The sequence below is a fragment of the Phoca vitulina genome, unplaced genomic scaffold (assembly GCF_004348235.1).
Source record: "Phoca vitulina isolate PV1807 unplaced genomic scaffold, GSC_HSeal_1.0 scaffold4, whole genome shotgun sequence".
NCBI lineage: Eukaryota > Metazoa > Chordata > Mammalia > Carnivora > Phocidae > Phoca > Phoca vitulina.
The window spans coordinates 14,977,063-14,996,345 of record NW_022589707.1 but is presented as its reverse complement, the minus strand read 5'-3'; positions in this window follow the sequence as shown (position 1 = coordinate 14,996,345).

The window sequence follows — 19,283 nt, the reverse complement described above, 5'->3', positions numbered from 1 at the left end:
AGCACCTGCCATCAGTTCAGGTCACCATTCCAGGGTCCAGGGATTGAGTCCGTGCCAGGCTTCCTGCTCAGCAGTGAGTCTGCTTCTCCCTCCCCCTCTGCCTCTCCCCATGATTCGTGCTCTCCCTCTCTCTCTCTTTCATATGAATAAATTCTTTAAAAAAAAATAAAGTAGGCTAGTCTAGGCTATGATGTTTGGTAGGTTATGTGTATTAAGTGCATTTTTGACTTATCAATATTTTCAACTTACAATGGATTTAACTCCATCATAAGTCAAGGAAGATCTGTCCATCCCTGTCTGGTTTCTTCCATTTTTCTGTCCTCTCTTCCCCTTTACCAGTTTATCCTGGGATGACTTCCTTAATAAGTCACTTGCAAATGAATCCACATCTCAAGATCTACTTCTACAGAACATGATCTAAGACACATCCTCCCATGCACACTTAGTATCATTCAACTTTCTAAATTTTTTCTAATAGATGTAAATTAATATCTTACTGTTGTTTTAATTTGCATTTTCCTGATTATTAGTGAGTGTGAGCATTTCTTCAACTTTATCAACTTTTGGTTTCTTCTGCCATGCTGATTTATATCTTTGCCCATTGTTTTATTGGGGTTGCTATCTATTTCTTCCAAATTTGCAAGATTTTTTTGGTATATTCTAGATATCAGTCAATTTTGAAGAGTACGAGTAATCTTTAATTCTATTATCTATTAATTTTTTCCCCTGGATAGAAGGTGTTTTTTTTTAGTACCTCCACCAAGACTTTTTAAATTAACCATTTAAAAGTGAACAATTCAGTGACATGTAGATCATTCACAATGCTGTGCAACCACCATTTCTATCTAGTTCCAAAACATTTCCATCACCCCATAGTAAAACCCCTTATGCGTTAAGCAGTTTCTCTCTGTCCTTCCAACCCTCAAGGCCCTGGCAATCACCAATCTGTTCTATCTGTGGATTTTTCTATCCTGAATATTTCATATAAATGGAATGATACAATGTGTAACTTTTTGTTTCTGGCTTCTTTCACTTAGCATAATGGAGTTAGTTTAAACGTGAAGTTCATTCATGTTATAGCATATATCGCTACTTCGTTCTTTTTATGGCTCAGTAATATTCCATTTTATGGGTATACCACAATTTGTTTACCCATTCTTCCACTAATGGACATTTGTGCTGTTTCCACCTTTTGGCTATTATGAAGAAAGCTGCTATGAACATGCATATACATGCACTTTTTTGAGCACTTGTTTTTACTTCTTTAGGGTATATACCTCAGAGGGGAATTGCAGGGTCTTACGGTAATACTATGCTTAACTTTTTGAAGAACCATCAAACTGTTTTCCACAGTGGTTGAACCATTTTACATCCCCACCAGCAATGTATGAGCATTTCAATTTCTCCACATCCTTGCCAATATTTATTATTTTTTCATTTTTAAAAATTGTAGCCATTCTAGTGGGTATGAAGTGTTACCTCATTGTGGTTTTGGGAAGCTTTAAATTTGATGTAATCAAATTCATCAATGTTTTGTCTTATGGTTTGTGTTTTCTAAGTTTTGTTTAAAAATATGCTCCTGCTCCTAGGATATAAAGATATTCTCTGAATTTTTTTTCTATGACTTTTCTCCCCACATTTCGGTCTTTAACCCATCTAGAATCCTCTTTTGTATTTGATGTTAGGTAACGATCCAGTTTGTATTTCTCAGTATAGTGATGATGTTAGGTGATAATTCGGTTTATATTGCTCCACAGAGTGAGCCACTTTGCTCAACATCATCTACAAAAACATATATCAATACAAAGAAACATACATACATACATATATACATACATCTTCATCTCTCCATGGATTTTTGGTGCCTCGCTTAGTATATGTTTAATTCTGATGTATAAGAGGTTGTCTCTAAATTCTCTGTTCTATTCTAGTGGTCTATTTGTTTGTTCTTGAGGCAAAACTAGCTCATATCAGGTATTAAGAGCCAATATTCTGTTAATAGCAGGTAGGGCTAAATCCACCTCCACACTCATTTTTTTTTTAAAGATTTAATGTTTTTAAAATTGACTTTTATTCATTTTTAAGAATCAGGTTATTATCTTCCTCAGAATGTCCAACTGGAATTTTGGGTTGGATTGGTTAAAATTATAGATTAATTTAGGGAAACATTATTATAACATAAAGTTGTGCCATACCAAAGTACGAAATTTTATCTATAGATCCTCTTTATATCCTTTATTAGTTTTTTCAAAAATAAGTTATTATACTACCAAGTTGTACCATTTGAGAAGATCAAATTCTGTTTATTTAGATTTTCTTTATACCCTTTTATTTAAAAGTTTTCTTCATAAAAATCTTATGTACATTGGATTAAATATAGTCCTAGTTACTTCATAGTTTTGTTGCTCCTGTGAATAGTATTTTATTTTTGTTACATTTTCTAGGTGGCTATTATTGCTTTAGAGAAATTAGTTCCAATGGTTGTTGATTCTGCTGTTTTTTTCTAGGTCAATGATCATATCACCTGCAGATAGTGGCAGTTTTATCTCTTTCCTTTTAGCCACTTATATCTTTTTATTTCCTTTTAAAGTTGGCCAGGACCTTGAGTAAACAATAGTAGAGATGGGGCATCTTAATCTTGCTCCTGATCTAAAGTTTCTCCATTAATTATGTTTGCTATTGATTTTTGACATATAAACTTTATCAAGGTGAAGAATTTCCTTCTATTCCTAGTTTTCTGAAAGTTTTATTTCCATCATAAATATATGTTTATCAAAAATCAAATGTTTTTGCTGCCTATTAGTGTAAGATATTTTCCTGCATTTTTCCCTTTAGTGTATTGACGTGAATTTTATTGATAGACTTTCTTATTCAGACTCATACCTCAGTTTCTAAGGCAAATTTTAATTGATCAAGATTGAAGGATTGGTGACAATGAGATTTAGGAAAAAGGTCCATCTTTCCTCTTCTTCCCTTTATAGCAAGTTTCCTTGAAAGTTTTGTATATACTTACTACCTCCAATATTTCTCCTCCCATTTTTCTTGATCCCACTTCAAACTGCTATACATCCCAACACTATACCAAAACTGCTCTTACAAATGTCACCTGCATTGCTTCTTCCAACAGTAATTTTAGGTCAAATCTTTAAACTCTCAGCATTTGTCATAGCTGATCAAACCCTCCTTGGTTTCCAGGCACTACGCTGTCAAAAGCATATTAAAATCCAGACTCATATATCCACCTATCACCTTCACATTTCCAGTAACCCAAAACCTTTGGCATCAACCTCCTCCCTTTCTCTCCTATCTACATCCAATCCTTCAGCAAATCCTCTCACCTTTACCATTCACTAACCCTGCTACCATCATGGTCTAAGCCGCCATTGTCTCTTGAAAGGATTATTGCAATATCCTTCTAGCTGGTGTCCTTCTCTTAATCTCAATCCTCCTTGCCATGTCTATCTCAACACAGCAGCCAGAATGATGACGTAAGCACATGTCAGATCATGCTGCCTCTCGGTTCCAAACCCTCTGATGGTTTCCTGTCTCATTTGGAGTAAAAGCCAAATTTCTGTCAATGTCCTATGAAGCCTTACATGGAGTAGCCTCCACCTTGTCTCTTCCACTCCTTTACTTCTCTGATATTATCTCTTAATAGTGTTCTTCCTGCTCAGTCCACCTCACCCACCAGCCTTCTCTGTGTTCCTCAAATACTCCAGGTATACTCACATCACAGAGCCTTTCCACGTGCTATTCCCTACGGGTGGTTTGCTTTTCCCAGTGATCTACAGGTCCCCTTCCTGACCTCCTTCAGGTTTTCCCCGAAGTCTTCTCTGTCATCTTATTTAAGATGCTGATAATATTCCTCAGCCAATATTTTCTACATCCCTTCCCTGCTTTATTTTTTTATTGTAACTCGTGAATATATAATATACTATATATTTTATGTATGTACTTTATGAGCTGCATGAGGTTAAAAGATTTTGCCTCTTTTTTTGACTGCTCAGTCCCCAACATCTAGAATAGTGTCTGGCACGTAGTAAGTGCACGTGATAAATAAGTTTTAAAGAAATATGTGCTGGATATCTCCTCTGTGCCTCTTTAGACTTACACTTCAGTTGTTTCCACCTCCCTGCCCATTTCCTGCTCTCTGTCCTGGGAGGCTGACCTGTTTCTTGTGCATCCTTTGTCCTCTGGCTTCTGGTTGGGTTTGGTAAATAGGAACTCCAGCAGGAAATGAGAGGGTCAGATTGAAGTCAGATGATATACTCCCTTGGCTCTCTCCCTATTGGGTTATCTCAAATGAATGTCACAGCTTTCCTCTAAGTGGCCCTCTCTACATGATGTTATCCTTCTGGGTCTTTTTTCCCCCCTCTGCTTTTTGGTTCTAGGTGTAGTAACAGCACTAGGGTACTATGCTCTCCTTTGTGCTACATGCCGCCTATATCTTTGTAAATAACTCTCTTTACCTCCTTGAAATATCTTAATTTTCATGTGCCATTTGTTTCTGCTGGGAGCCTGAATGTTAATGAATGAATGAACTGCTCAGAATGAACCCAGAGTATAAGAATATCTGTGTTCCCTGTGGCTGCTCACTGAAAGGCTCCTACTGCGGAAAAGGCTGAATTGTCAGGTAAATAGAATGACCTGTCCTATAAATGTCAATCGGACTCCTCCAACACTGAGAGCTTGTTTCATGAGCTCATGAACGAGGTGAAATAGTGGCAGATTTGGAGTTTATACATAGGCTCAATAACATAGATTTTTTTTTTTTTCTGTCTCAAGTCATTATTAACCTGTGAGTAGCAACAACCCCTGAACCCTCACAGTCAGGTGAATGGTAGCAGATGAGTTAACCGAATCCCTTCAATCATGAATGGAACTGCTTTTTCCCCACCCTGGGAATAAACAGTTACTCTGGATATGAATTGGTTTTCCTTGCCCTTTCTCTCCCGTGAGCAGCATTTTTGGACTCAGTGTTCATTCACTAACCCAATATTTCATATAACTTTGTTTTGGACCAAAAAAAATCACTCTTTCATAAAAGAAGTAGAGCAAAAGGTTGATTATGCCCATGAGATCCACTGGCTTTGCCATGTGGTACATCATCTAGAAGTTGCTGGGTAGAAAGGCTTTTGAAGACCCAGTTTTGGTGTCAGCTGGGAGACAACACTTGCAGGATCAGGTTGCTTGATGGGGCATGTGTTTTGAACCAAGACTCTATATGGGGCTGATTCTTCCAACGTCAGAGTAAACATCAGAGTACACAGGTCAAGGTAAGTGCTGGAGTGGGATTCTTATATCATTTGCAAAGGTTTTTTTCCCCCTTCTTCAGTGCTTTGGGCTTTGCTTGTTTAAAGCTCCTAATACCAAAGGAAGAGATGTTTCCATCAGGAAATCCACAATGGCCCTACTGAATTAGAAGCTGAGACTACCTCCTGACCATTTGGGGCTCCTCATGCCACTTGAAAATTAGATTAAAAAGGAGTTTATGATGTTGGTTGGTATGCGTTTGATCCTTGATAAAGCTGCTCCTGTACTAAGAAGGCAAAAAAATGGAAAGAGGAGTATGGGTAGAATCTAAGGGTCTTAGGAGGGGGGTACGTAAGTGTCTGGATGTCTAATGTAACTGTCTTAGAGAAAAAATCTCAACTCTTGGGTATAAGATGGAAAATTTTCCCTAGTGACTGCTAGTAATTGTTCTTTTGAAACTTCTTTTCCTGTCGATTCCTAGCAATTCATCTATCAGAACTGTCATTTTCAGTTTTTTTTTTTTAAAGATGTTATTTATTTAAGAGAGAGAGACAGAGATAGCGAGAGAGAACACAGGCAGGGAGATGAGGGAGAAGCAGGCTCCCCGCTGAGCAGGGAGCCCAATGTGGGGCTAGATCCCAGGACCCCGGGATCATGATCTGAGCCAAAGGCAGACACCTAACCAACTGAGCCACCCAGGTGCCCCTCATTTTCAGTTCTTATGACTCCTTGCTGTTCATCCCACAACTTAAATCTTAACGTGATTTTAAGGTCTTCCCTAAACCCCTTATTCGCCCTAGTTTCCAGTGGCTTAGAGTGGAGGGAAGCAGTCTGGCTCTCACCCCTCTCTGTCTGGCATATGGCCCCCTGATGACAGGAAGAGCAGAGGTAGAAACCTTACTTTGGGTTGCTCAGGAAGAGATGGTCTATGTCTCTCTTTGGCTATTGCCTATGGACACAGTGTTGACAAGGTGGTAGCTTCCACAGGCTCCACTGAGAGCAGACTCACTCTCAAGCTCTCCCCCTGGCTACCTACCAGCTGGGGTCCTCGCATCACATTCTTTTTATGTGGTGCATCTTTGCCTTGCTGTGGCAGCCCAGCAAGACTGCCCCCAATCTCATCTACCCTCTGCAGCTAACTTTCAGGCTCGCAGGCATTTGGAGGATACATGCGCAGTTCCTTTCTGGAACTGAGAACTTGGTGAGGGAGCAGTCCTGGCTTCCTATCTTCCTTGTTAGCCCTCCCATACCATCTCCCCTCCATTTTTTTTCCTTCTGATCTCAGAGCACAGGGCAGGTCCCTTGGCATTCCTTGGCTGAGAGGACATTCATCTAGAGACCCAACTGCCAGCTCCCTTACAGGACATGGCTGGGTGCCCCCAGGAAAATCACTCTGTGAGGAATTATTATGTTAAAATGGGTCTTTCTCTTTTTGGCCAAGAGACAGTCTCCTAAATTAATTGAAACCTGTGTCAGTTTATAAGGAAAATAATGCAATTTCTCCTTTACAACAGGGCCAAGTGTGGGATCAGATAGACATGTGCTGCTCCTTGGTAAGCCCAAGTTGGACCCTCTAGACTCCTATTCCACTGACATCCAGTTCAATGCCAATCTGCAGGGCTTTGACCCTGTTGCTAAGCCTCTTGCCATTTGGCTTTTAAAATCACAATCTGATATCCTCAACTGTACACCTCAGGGGAATAGGCTCAACCCTGAAAAACAATTTAGGAAGGCATTTTAGCATCTGGCTCTATTTTATGCCAATTCTCAAGGTGATATGCTCTGCCGGAAAAAAAAAAAAAAAAGATTTAACCCAATCCCAGTACATTATTCTACTTAAATCAGCACCTGACAGGTAACAGAAGGCCTTAATTTCTCTTCTTTCCCTAGTGATTCCACCGTGAGGGAGGTTGTTTATGTCCTAGCAGGGATGACTAATTTCTCTAACTCCTATACTAAGCATTTACAATTGGACACCTGGAATTGACTTCCCCACAATGATGTACTATGCTCTAAATAAGATGGGATGCCAAGCAACAATATCTTTGGAATGGAATGTTACTTGCCTGGCTGCCCATGATCTGGCTCAATGCCTCCAGACATCCCCTCACAGGTGACTTTCTGAGGTCTCTCTTTGAGCCCTCTAATGGCCACCTGATACCATTCAGGCTAGCCCAGTTTAAAGAATCTCCTCCCCATAAATAGGAGCATGGCTGGGCTTTTGTCACCCAGGACACTTCACAGCCTGTCTCAGAACTGCAAAGAGAACATAGGGTATTTACAAAGGTCTGAGGGTGTTTAATTTCTAGATAAGTCTGTTCTGATCTGATGAAAATTCTTTGAGAAGGCCTCTGTTATCATTATAATTCTCTTATTCTTAATTTTGAGGGTTCCCCATTACACTTGTGGATATTGATGGTTTCGAGGTTATTGGCATAACTTGCCTCTGCTAAAATTTTAAAATTGATTATTATCAAATGATTCAAGGAAAAAAGATATGTATATGTGTGTCTAAATTATAATTGTGTATGTATGTGTGTGTATGTATATACAGAGAGAGATAGAGTTGAAAAAGAGAAAGAGATGAATAAAGCAAATGTGGTAAAAGGTTAACATTTGGATGATCATTGTGAAAACTAGATGGCAATTTTGTGAAGTATTATTGCTACTTGTCTAAAATCATGTGAAAATAAAAAGTTAAAATATATATAAATGCCTATGTAAGGTATGCTCAAGAAACTTACAATATATATTCCATAATATTAGCAGTGATTGTCACAAGAATGTGGGATTACAAGACAGTTTTACTTTCTTTTTTAGGTCTATGTTTCTAAATGGTCTACAGTGGAAATGTATTGCTCTTGCTCTGTAATAAGGATAAAAGAGCATTAAAATTGTAAATTGGTAAAAGGTAATGTTTTTCAAAGTTGATCTTATTGGCCATGCTAACCACATGATAGTACTGCTCTTCTTGGGGAATGTCAGTGAGACATAGTGTTCCATAATGTGTTGTCAAGATCTCCTGTTTTCAGTGACTAGATATTTTGTTCTGTTACCTAAGGAAGTAAAAAAAAAAAAAAAAAAAGACCACTGGTATCCCTCTGGCCCTCCAAAGTTATTGACATTTTCTGAGATAGCTTTCGATATCACTCCATATCTACACTCTACCTTTTTCTGCTTTTCATCCCCAGAAGTCTGACCCAGTCAAAATACTCTCTCGTCCTCTGGCTTCTAGTTGGGTTTGACCAATAGGGAGCAAGAAAGAAAAAACCTGTGGGAGGGAGGAGAGTGAGATCTGGTTAATTTTTTCTTGATTCCCACCCAGCAGCTTTCTACAAGCTGGCTTCATCCCTTAACTGAAGAACATTACACCTGTCTGGTGACCTCTCCCCACAGCTCTCTCTCTTTTCAGGTTCTGGTAAGCCCCTCTCCTTGCTCCTTTAGTCTAGAAATGGTAATGGCACCCCAAGTGACTAGCCTCGGAATACTGAACTATCTCTTGCTTAACCTCTGTGCACACCTTTGAAGATAGTACCTTTATTAAACTCTCCTCTATTGACCCAATTTGAGTGTGCCATGTTTCTTGCTGGGACCTTAAATGACATGGCAATGTCTGGTGCCTTGTGGCTTTAAAGGAAAATACATCAACTATGCCTGAGAGCCTTCAGTAGAGGTCATTTTCCTACCTGTTATCGCTTCGTTCTCCCATATGGCCTCTTAAAAAGATTGGCCATAGGTGACTCATAGAGATTGTTGTGTGCAATTATTTGCTGCCATTAATATGGTCAATGTTTTCCTTTAGATCTCTGTGTACTGCAACCAGCAGAGTCCGCCTTACTTGTGATGCTCAGCAGCATACTCTCAGCATACTTAACTATAGTTGCTTGAATTCTACTGACTTCTACCACTTTGTGGAATGGCAGGACCTCTCTCCTGGTGTTCCCTTCTCCCTCAGAACTTTCTTGCAGGATTGTATCAATGATGCCCTTATCTAGAGCCCATTCAGAGGTATTTGTGGATATCCAAGCTCCAAAATCCCAGTGCCTTTCCTCACTTCTGAGCATGAAATGCCTGTTGTCACATGGACTTTCCCCTGAATGTGGCTTTTTCAAAGAAGACTCAGCGCCTTGTAAACTTGTCGAGTTACCAGTCTCTTATTATAGCTTATCTACTTAGTCACCCATCAATCTTCTATCTTGGGGCTCCTTGACTGGTCTCTGTGCCTTGAGGCCTCCTTGTTAGGTGTTGTGCCTCTTATAGCTCTGGCAGAACATGGAGTCTTAAAAAATGAAAAAGTGGTCTCTGAACCTCTGGATGTGCATGTTGCCACCAACAGCATCTAATTACTGCCCTGGAGAAAAGCTTTCAGCTTTTGTTGAACTAAACTTGGTATTCTGGGCAATAACAGAATGGTTGACCTACCACTCCCTAGTCAATAAAGTGTCTTATGTCTCCACCAAAGTATAAAAAATGAATGCTGTGACCTTTTAATGCTAGACCTAAAAAACACACAGTGAGTTTGGCATTAGCTATACATTAGCTTGAGAAGAGTGTTTGGCATTAGCTATACAAATACTTGGGAAGGTGGGAAGGTAGGTCTATTTTCTAGGACTCCAAAACAAAAACTACCTCAACACAATCACAGTGGTCCTCTAACTAGGATTGAATATATGTTCAGGACCTCCCGCGCAACAAGGGAAGATTGCCTGTTACAAGGACATTACTATAGCTAATGGCCAACATGTCACCAAAATGGACTAGAAGACTCTGTCTGTCTCAGTCACTCCAGTTATAAGGAAGATCAAAATGCCTCACTCATCCTTAAAAATGGTGCTGGGAAGAGAAATTATGAAATATTAACAATCTAAGGACAAAGGTATATAGGATTTGAAACTCAGAATTAATACCTCAAAGCTCTTGATGGACCTTTTCCTTTTACTGTCGAACCTGGAAATTCATCAGGGAAGCAAATGCCCCATTGTAGACTTTGTAGTAGTAATTGAGTAACTAAGGGGCCATTATAATGTCGAACAGGCCTTAATGGGGAAGAGATCTGAATCTCCAACTGCTTCAAAGATGAAATATCTATGCTCCTAGCTAAAATTAATCCCTCCACCTGTGCACTAGATCCCAATGCCCTTGCCTTCTCAAGAATATCACTCTTTCAGGGTGCTCGGGTGGCTCAGTTGTTTAAGCATCTGCCTTCGGCTCAGGTCATGATCCCAGGGTCCTGGGATGGAGCTCCGCATCGGGCTCCCTGCTCAGTGGGGAGTCTGCTTCTCCCTCTGCTTCTGTCTCTTCCCCGGCTTGTGTGTGCTTGCTCTCTCTCTCAAATGAAGTCTTAAAAAAAAAAAAAAGAATATCACTCCTTCAATGCTCCCCATCTCTGTCTTGCATTAGCAACTTTTAACTCCCTCTTGGATATCTTCATTAGCATATAAACAGGCTGTTTTTCCTCATTTTTAAAAAAGATTTTATTCATTTATTTGAGAGAGAAAGAAGCAGACTCCCTGCCAGAACCCTGGGATCCTGACCTGAGCCGAAGGCAGACCCTCAACTGACTGAGTCACCCAGGCGTCCCTTTCCTCATTTTTTTTTAAAAAAGCAATCACTTTCCTTGACCCCATTTTTTCCTAATAATTTCCATTCCATTTCTTTGCTCCCATTTGCAGAAAAATGTCTCAAAATAGTGCCCTATAATCATGGTCCTCAGGTTCTTTCCTCGGGCTTTTCCTAAATCATTGCGATCTGGCATTTACTCCTACCACTCCATCACCAGAGTGCTCTTATCAAGGTCACTAATGACAATCTAGTGGCTAAAGTGAACGGCCAGCTCCCCACGTCTCATCCTACTTGAAAATAACATGAGCACCTGACCAAGTGGACCACTCCCTTTTTGGATACTTTCCTTACTAGGCTTCTGGGACATCACGCTCTTGGCTTTCTCCTACTTCTCTGGTCACACCTCAGTCTCCTCTGTTGCTTCCTCTTCAGCTCTCTCCATTGTTCATTGTGGAGTGCCCCAGGGATCAGTCTTAGCCCTTTCCTTCTCCCTCTACACACACTCTCTTGAGGAGCTGACGTGCACTTAGAGCTTTAAATATGTTGTCAATTCCCAAATGTTTATCTCTAGCCTAGACCTTTCTCTCCAACTCCAGACTGACTTCATTGTCTATTCAAATTTTCCACTGGGACATTTAACATGCTCAAGCTCAACATGTCCAAAAGTGAACACCTGTTCTTCTCCTACAAACCTGCCTGCACTTCTCGCCTTCCTCATCTCAAGTGATGGCAACTCCATCCTCCCAGCGCTCAGGTCAAAGAACTTTGAGTCACTCTGATTCTTCTCCTTCTCTCACTCCCCATAGCAAATCCTTTAAAAAAGTCTATTGGCTTTTCCTTTTAAAAATGTCAGAATCTGACCACTTCTCACCGCCTTCTCTAAGCCACCATCATCTCTTACCTAGATTAATTACATTGTCTCCCAACATATTTCCTTGTTTAAATCCTTCAAACAGCAGTCAGAATGATCCCTTTAAACCTAAAGTAGATCATGTCATGCTTCTGCTCAAAATCTTCAGTGACTCTCTGTTTCACCCAGAGAAAAAGCCTTCATCATAAGTGACCTAGAAGGTCCATATGATCTGGCATCCCCTCTTCCTTCTGATCATAACCTGCTCCTACAATGTTGCTCTCCTTTCTGGTTTTGGATTTTTTGTTTCATTTTTTAAATTATTATCTCATTCCCTATGGTGGTTTCTTCTGCTGATCCCTCTGCCTGGACATTTCCCCCCCTGGCTAACTTTCTCACCTTCTTCAAGTCCCTGTTCATGTCTTATCTGCACACTGAAGCTTATCCAGATCACCCTATTTATTACCTCAATCTAATCCCTACTCCACCCAGCACTCCTGATCCCACTTAGCCTGCTCTATTTTTTATTAATTCCATATCCTTATGGAATTTTTACCTAACATACTATATAATTCACTTGTTGTTTATTTTCTATATCCCTTCTGCTAGAATATAAAATCATATGGGCAGGGATCTTTTTTTTTTCCTCGTATATACCCTAAGTGCCTATAACAGTGCCTGACACATTGTAAATGCTCAATAAATATTTGTTGAAATGTAGTCCTGGCCCATGAAAGCCTGATTCTTTTAGGCAAAATCCATGAGTACACATAGCCCCAGAAGGAAAGCTTCTAGCACCGCCTTTGGGGCTGCTAGATGCACTCCAGTCCAATCCATTGCTGACCCCTGCTGGAACCCACTGACCAAATTGCCTTCCCTCTCTTGACTGGATGAGTGGACCTAGAACTCCTTGGGGACCATCAGGGTGACAGGATCCTGCTGATACCCTCTCTGCCATTTACTTGTGCCATATATACTCTGCTCAGGACAGTAATAATTGTAATCTTTCCTTTCCCTTGAGCTTTTCCTGATTCTAGGGGTCTGCAGCAGACTGACTAAACTTCATTTTGTTTTATTTCTAGTTCGTAAGTACATTCTCTTGTTAGGACCTAATTAGTTAGAGGGAGGGAAAACCCTGTTCTTAGCTCCACCTTCAAAACTAATAACTTAATCTTTAACAAGACTAAAAATTGGCGTGAGGGAGGTGTTTTGAAAAATATTAATGTGATTTTTTTCCCCTTATTTTCTCCCATGTGACCATTCCCTTTTTACCCAGAGGCATCCATTCGCCTAGAGAACATCATGATTGTTAGAGCAGGAATGCAAAGGTAAATAACGATTTTAGTTCAGCTTTTGAATCCTATAGCTAAATAATAGTCTTAAAAGCTTTGTTGGGAAAGTAAAGGAAGTTCTGAATTTTAAACACTCTTAAATATTAAGAGGAAAGCCTGTAACCTGGACAAAAAGTTTTACTATAATCAATAGGCAGAGTGAAGTTGGAGTATGATGGTGGGAAGTTGCCACCTACTGAAGGAGGAAGTGAAGTGTTCTTCCAGTTGGAAGAGCCAAGGATAGGGGGAAGGTTAGAGAAGTTGAGATTTGGCTTAACTTGGTGCTTAGATGCCTCAGGACTCCATGAACCCCTTCATTCCTTGGGCTTTGGCCCAGAATAGGGAAGATCGACACAACATCAGGAACCCCAGATAAGTTGAGGTAAAATCTGGAATGTCTAGGCTGGTCCTTCACTTCTACTCCATGTTCAAGAGTGGTGCTAGGGCACTATGGTACCATTCCAGAGGTAATTCTGAAATGGCTGTGAGGTGTCTAGGCAGATGGACTTGTGTCTGCACTCCAGTTCCCTGTGTCCTTGGTGTGTATGGAGAGGAACCAGAATGTTTTTCATACCTTGGTAAGAGGGTCCAGAAATGCTGGGAGAACCCAAGGTCCAGACAAGGTCTGCATTTGGGATGAGACCAAGTCTCTCCACAGAGACCTCACAATGAGAGGCTACAGCAGGAATATAGGCTCCAGCAGTATGAGAAAAGCAGCCAAAAGAACCAGATAGGACCTGTTGCAACTCATTGGGCACAAGCACTATATGCCTAGGGATCCCCAGAAGAGCCACACAGCATGGAAAATGAGTGAGGACCATAGGACAGCACAGAATACAGTCCTGAGACTTCTTCCCTTTCTGTCCTCAAAGGAATACATAAGCTCCCAGCATTCAGAAACCAGGGTAGGAAGGAGGAAGGAAGCCTTTGGAAGGAGGCAGCCCTGAGAGAGAGTCTGACCAGAAATGGGAGCATGTTAATAAGGTGCACTTAGCTATAGATGCAGTTAGCTACCATCCTGTAAATATTTGTATATTTTTAAATTGTTTTTATTTTCTTCCCCTTTACTAAACTAGAATATTTTGAAAGGGGAACTAACATTCTAGGTCAAGCTCTGGATCATCAAGAGCTATTGTGGAAAAATGAGAGGGACAAAGAGTATTCTGAAGGAGAAGAAAGGAAAGAAGTGTCTCGGGGTTGGAGGGGGATTTTCCTGAGGGAATTTAGATTGGGCTTGGTTCCTCTGTGATTTAACTTTTGTTGGCATTCTCCCCCCTCTCCCTGCAATGAGCTCAGACAATGGGAATGGGTTTCTGAATTCCTAGTGAGGGATGGGAGAAGAAACCCCTGTCCAAGTCCTAGGATAGGCACTAGAGCTCCTGAGCTGACACCCCTTATAGGCAAAAAGGCTCTTGATTGCTTTAGATTCTTAGTGTACTATACTTTCTCTCCATAGAAAATAATCTATCTTTGCCCCACCAATGTTTTGTACTTTGAATTTTGTTTTGACTGATACTTTGTCACACCTCCTTACTTTTATTAACATTTGCTCAGTTTATCATTTCCTATTTTACCATCTGCTTTTCTTTTTTAACCAATAGTATTTTCCCCTCCTAGAAAATATTAAAATTTTTAACTTTTGTAAGCGATACATGAAGATATTCCCCTTTTAAAAGAGCAAAAGCATTATATACATAAGGCTAAAGATCCACTGACTGTCTCTCAATCCTGGTTCTTTCTTTAAATTGCTTGTTGCTATCCTTTGACCACTTTTTTTGGGTCCTTATCTCTTACATCTTTGGATATCAATCCAGTGCCTGTTAAATTTTTTTTTCAGAGTGTAGCTTGATCTTTAACTTTGTGTAGGTTTTCAGATATGAAATGTCTTAGAATTTTTTTGCAGTTATATCTGTCTTTTCCCTCTTTGAATTTTTATTTAAAAAATTTTTGTGTCCTGGGACACCTGGGTGTCTCAGTCAGTTAAGCATCTGCCTTTGGCTCAGGTCATGATCCCGGGGTCCTGGGATAGAGCCCTGCATGGGGCTCCCTGCTCAGCGGGAGAGTCTGCTTCTCCCTCTTCCTCTCCCACTGCTCATGTGCTCTCTCTCTCTCAAATAAATAAAATCTTTAAAAAAAATTTTTTGTGTCCTTAGTAAGAAAGTCTTCCTTATCCAATATGATAGTTCCTAGGTTTTTTTTCTTACTAATACTTTTTATGGCTTAAAAATGTTCAGATATTTACCATCTGAAATTTATTTTTCTGAAAGATTTGAGATAGAAAGTAATTTTGTGTTTTGTTATTTTGTCATGAAAAGCCAGTTATCTCAATAGCATTAACAAACTAGTCTGTCTTTTCTCCACTAATGTGAAGTGCCATCTCTCTCATATGCCAAACTCTTCTATATTCACAAATCCATTTCTGATAGATCTGTGGAATGCAATTCCACTTACCCATTTGTCTCTTCCCGCACTATATCACACTGTTTTAATGTCCACAGCTTTGTAATATTTTGATATCTGTAAAGCAATTCTTCCTCCCCATCCCCCACAATCTACTGTAATATTTCCCTTGAAAAAGTTTCATGAGAAATCTTTTTGGGGTTTTGATTGGAATTGAATTAAGTATATAAATTTGAGAAAAAGACTGACATCTTTATAGTACTGAGTTTTACCATCCACAGATACAGTATTTATCTCCACTTTGTCATATTTTCTTTTATGTCATTCAGTAAAAGTTTATAATCTTACCTATAAAGGTTCTTTATGTTATTAATTGCTACCGTATACAATATCACTTAGTCTATTACATTTTCTGATTGATGACTGTTGGCATATAAGAAGGCATTGATTTTTCTCCTTTCTTCAATTAATGAAGTGTATTATATTGATAGATCTCTATTATTGAATTAATATTACATTTTAGATAAATTTCATATGATCATAATGCATTATTTTTTTCATTCACTGCTGAATTAGAATTTCTAATATTTTACTCAGGATTTTTGTACCCATCTTTATAGATAAAAGTGGTTAGGGTTTTTTTGTTTGTTTGTTTGTTTGCAGGGTTTTTTTGGTCTTTTACTTGTCTTGTTTTGCTATTAGTTAGCTTAACTATATCTTATAAAGTAAATTGGATAATTTTTTATCTTTTTTCTATGATTTGGAACAATTTATTAAAGATAGAGATTATCTGTTTCTTGAAAATTTAGAGAATTTGCCTATACAACCACCTAGACCTAATGCCATTTTGGAGAATACATCTTTGCCATTTCAATTTCCAATTTTTCTACTTTTTCTTAGACTATCTTAAAATTTTCTATTTTCCTATAAAATTATCCATATTTTTAACTCTATTGATATAAAGTTGTTTGTGTTATTCTGTTATGATTTTTAAAACCTGCTCATGTGTTACCATGATTTTACATATTTTTTGTTCCTGATAACTTTTTTTTTGGCTTCTCTCTTTTTTCTTAATCATACTTGCCAAAGAAATCTATTTTTGTTAGGCTTTTAAAAGTTTTGCTCAACTGCACTCATTTTTTTTCTCCTGTTTCACTAAGTTCTGCTTTTATCTATGGTAGTGTCTTTCAAACTTTTTTTCATTATTACCCTCTAGGAGACTTTCAAGACATTTTTTTCCTAATGATCACCTCCTCTCCAAATCCTAAACCACCTATATAGTGTATATCTGTTTATGTTGTATGGCCTTTTGAAGGGCCACAATCATTGTAATATCGAACATGTTTTGATCCCTCCAGAATCAATTTTTCCTACCTTGGGGGCAGTATCTTCCATATTGAGAATGCATGGTCCGTGGTAATGTCTTTTTCTACTTTCTTTGGGTTTTTCTTTTTTTTTGGAGATGAAAGCTTAGTTCATTCACTTTCAATATTTCTTTCTTTTTTTTTTTTTTTTTTTTTGGTAAACAATTTAAGGCTATAAAGAACATTTCTTCCCCCAGCTGTTTTCTTGCATCACAGAAGTTTTGCTATGCAGTGCTTCTGGCTTTCATTCAGGTCTAAATTTTGTAATTGTCCCTGTTGTCTGAGTCATGTAGAGGTTTGCTTTTACATTTTCCAATGCATGAGTTTGGGTTATATTTTTGTTGTATTTTTATGTGATTACCTGCCTGGAATTTTTTTTTTTTTTTTTTAAAGATTTTATTTATTTGACAGAGACAGCGAGAGAGGGAACACAAGCAGGGGGAGTGGGAGAGGGAGAAGCAGGTCTCCCGTGGAGCAGGGAGCCCAATGCGGGGCTCGATCCCAGGACCCCGGGACCATGACCTGAGCCGAAGGCAGATGCCCAACGACTGAGCCACCCAGGCGCCCCCTGCCTGGAGTTTTTAAGACTATTGATCTTACTATATGGTCAATAGAAGTGTCTGTAATCTTTCAACACTAAGTTTGATGTTTACTGTAGGCTTTTGATGGATACCCTTTATTAATTTAAGAAATTATCTTTTTTGTTACTAGTTTGTCAAGGTGTTTTCAAATTAAATCACAAATTGGTGTTGAGTTTTCACAAATACTTATTTTGGAATCAAATGAGATGATCACGCTTATTTCTTCCTGATTTCTATTAAGAACTTTGATATATTACATGTGTTTCTTCCACCCTATGCTTTCCCTTAGAGACTTAACTCTTTATGTTCTCTGAGCCATATTTGTATTCCTATTCCATTTTTTAAAATTTATTTGAGAGAGAGAGAGAGAGAAAGGAGCAGAGGGAGAGGGACAAGCAGACTCCACGCTGAGCACAGAGCCTGACTCAGCGGTAGATCCCAGGACCCTGACATCACAACCTGAGTCGAAATCAAGAGTTCTACACTCAACCAACTGAGCCACTCAGGCATCCCGAGTATTCCTATTCCATTTCAATGGTGATAGCCCTGAGACTAACCAAAAAAGTTGAAAGTATTGTCTACTTTCTGTATTCTGTATCCAACCTATCTCAGTGTTAAAAAGGATGATTTTTCTAATGGTTTATCTACAGATTTAGGTAGGTACCTCTCAATATTCTCTTGGATCTGAGATCCCTGGCAGAAGTAGGCATTCTTGTTTTCTCTCTGAGAGCTCATCTTCTTCTATTATACCTCACTGGATTTCAGTCACCTCCTCTAACCTAGTAGTGACTAAACTACCACCCTCTTTTATAGTCTTATCTTTAATATTGGTTGGCTTCTGACCTTTTTTTATTTTCCATTTGTACTGTCAATTCTATCCTCTAAGAACATAACCTTTCTTCCTCTATTTTTTAAATTTTATTTATTTGAGAGAGAGAGAGAGAGAAAGAGAGAACGTGCATGAGCAGGGGGTAGGGGCAGAGGGAGAGGGAGAAGCAGACTTCCTGCGAGCAGGGAGCCCGACCCTGGGCTTGATCCCAGGACTCTGGGATCATGACCCGAGCAGAAGGCAGACACTTAACTGACTGAGCCACCCAGGCGCCCCCACAACCTTTCTTCTAAAGAAATCCTTCCCTTCCTCCAGTTCAATCTACCTGTCTTTATTCATTTTTCACCCTCCCACTCTTCCATTTTGACTTCAAGATCTAAACATATATTTGAAACAAATATGATTCTTAATTTATTTCCTCAAAAGGCTTGATTCCTAGGGAAAGAAGAATCCAGGCACACTATTTAAAAATACTCTTCCTATTTTGGGGGGTTATAATGGCATGGCTTCTCTCTACCCCAAGCCCATATATAACAAACATTTGCATTCTCTTTTATATATATATAAAGATTTTTAAAGATTTTATTATTTGACACAGAGAGACACAGCGAGAGAGGGAACACAAGCAGGGGGAGTGGGAGAGGGAGAAGCAGGCGTCCTGCTGAGCAGGGAGCCTGATGTGGGGCTCGACCCCAGGGCCCTGGGATCATGACCTGAGCCGAAGGCAGATGCTTAACGACTGAGCCACCCAGACGCCCCTCCTCTTTTTTATATTTATGATTAAAATCCACCATCCCTCTGTGATAAAACACAGATTGAGTCCCTGAAATTTCACTGTCAGGGCTTATATAGTCAATATACCTGGCACTAACTTGGGACAAAAATAGAACGTGACTCTGGATACCCCCTATGAAATGAAGACCTTGGCCCCTCCCATAGGTCTCTCCCTGGTCCTACAAAGGATGCAATTTAAATCAAGATAAAAGGGAACAGGCAGCCTGTTCCTGCGATGGAGTTCCGTGTGGGGCTCCCTGCTCAGCAGGGAGTCTGCTTCTCCCTCCCCTCTCTGCCCTTCTCCAGGGAGTCTGCATCTCTCTCCCCACTCTGCCCCTC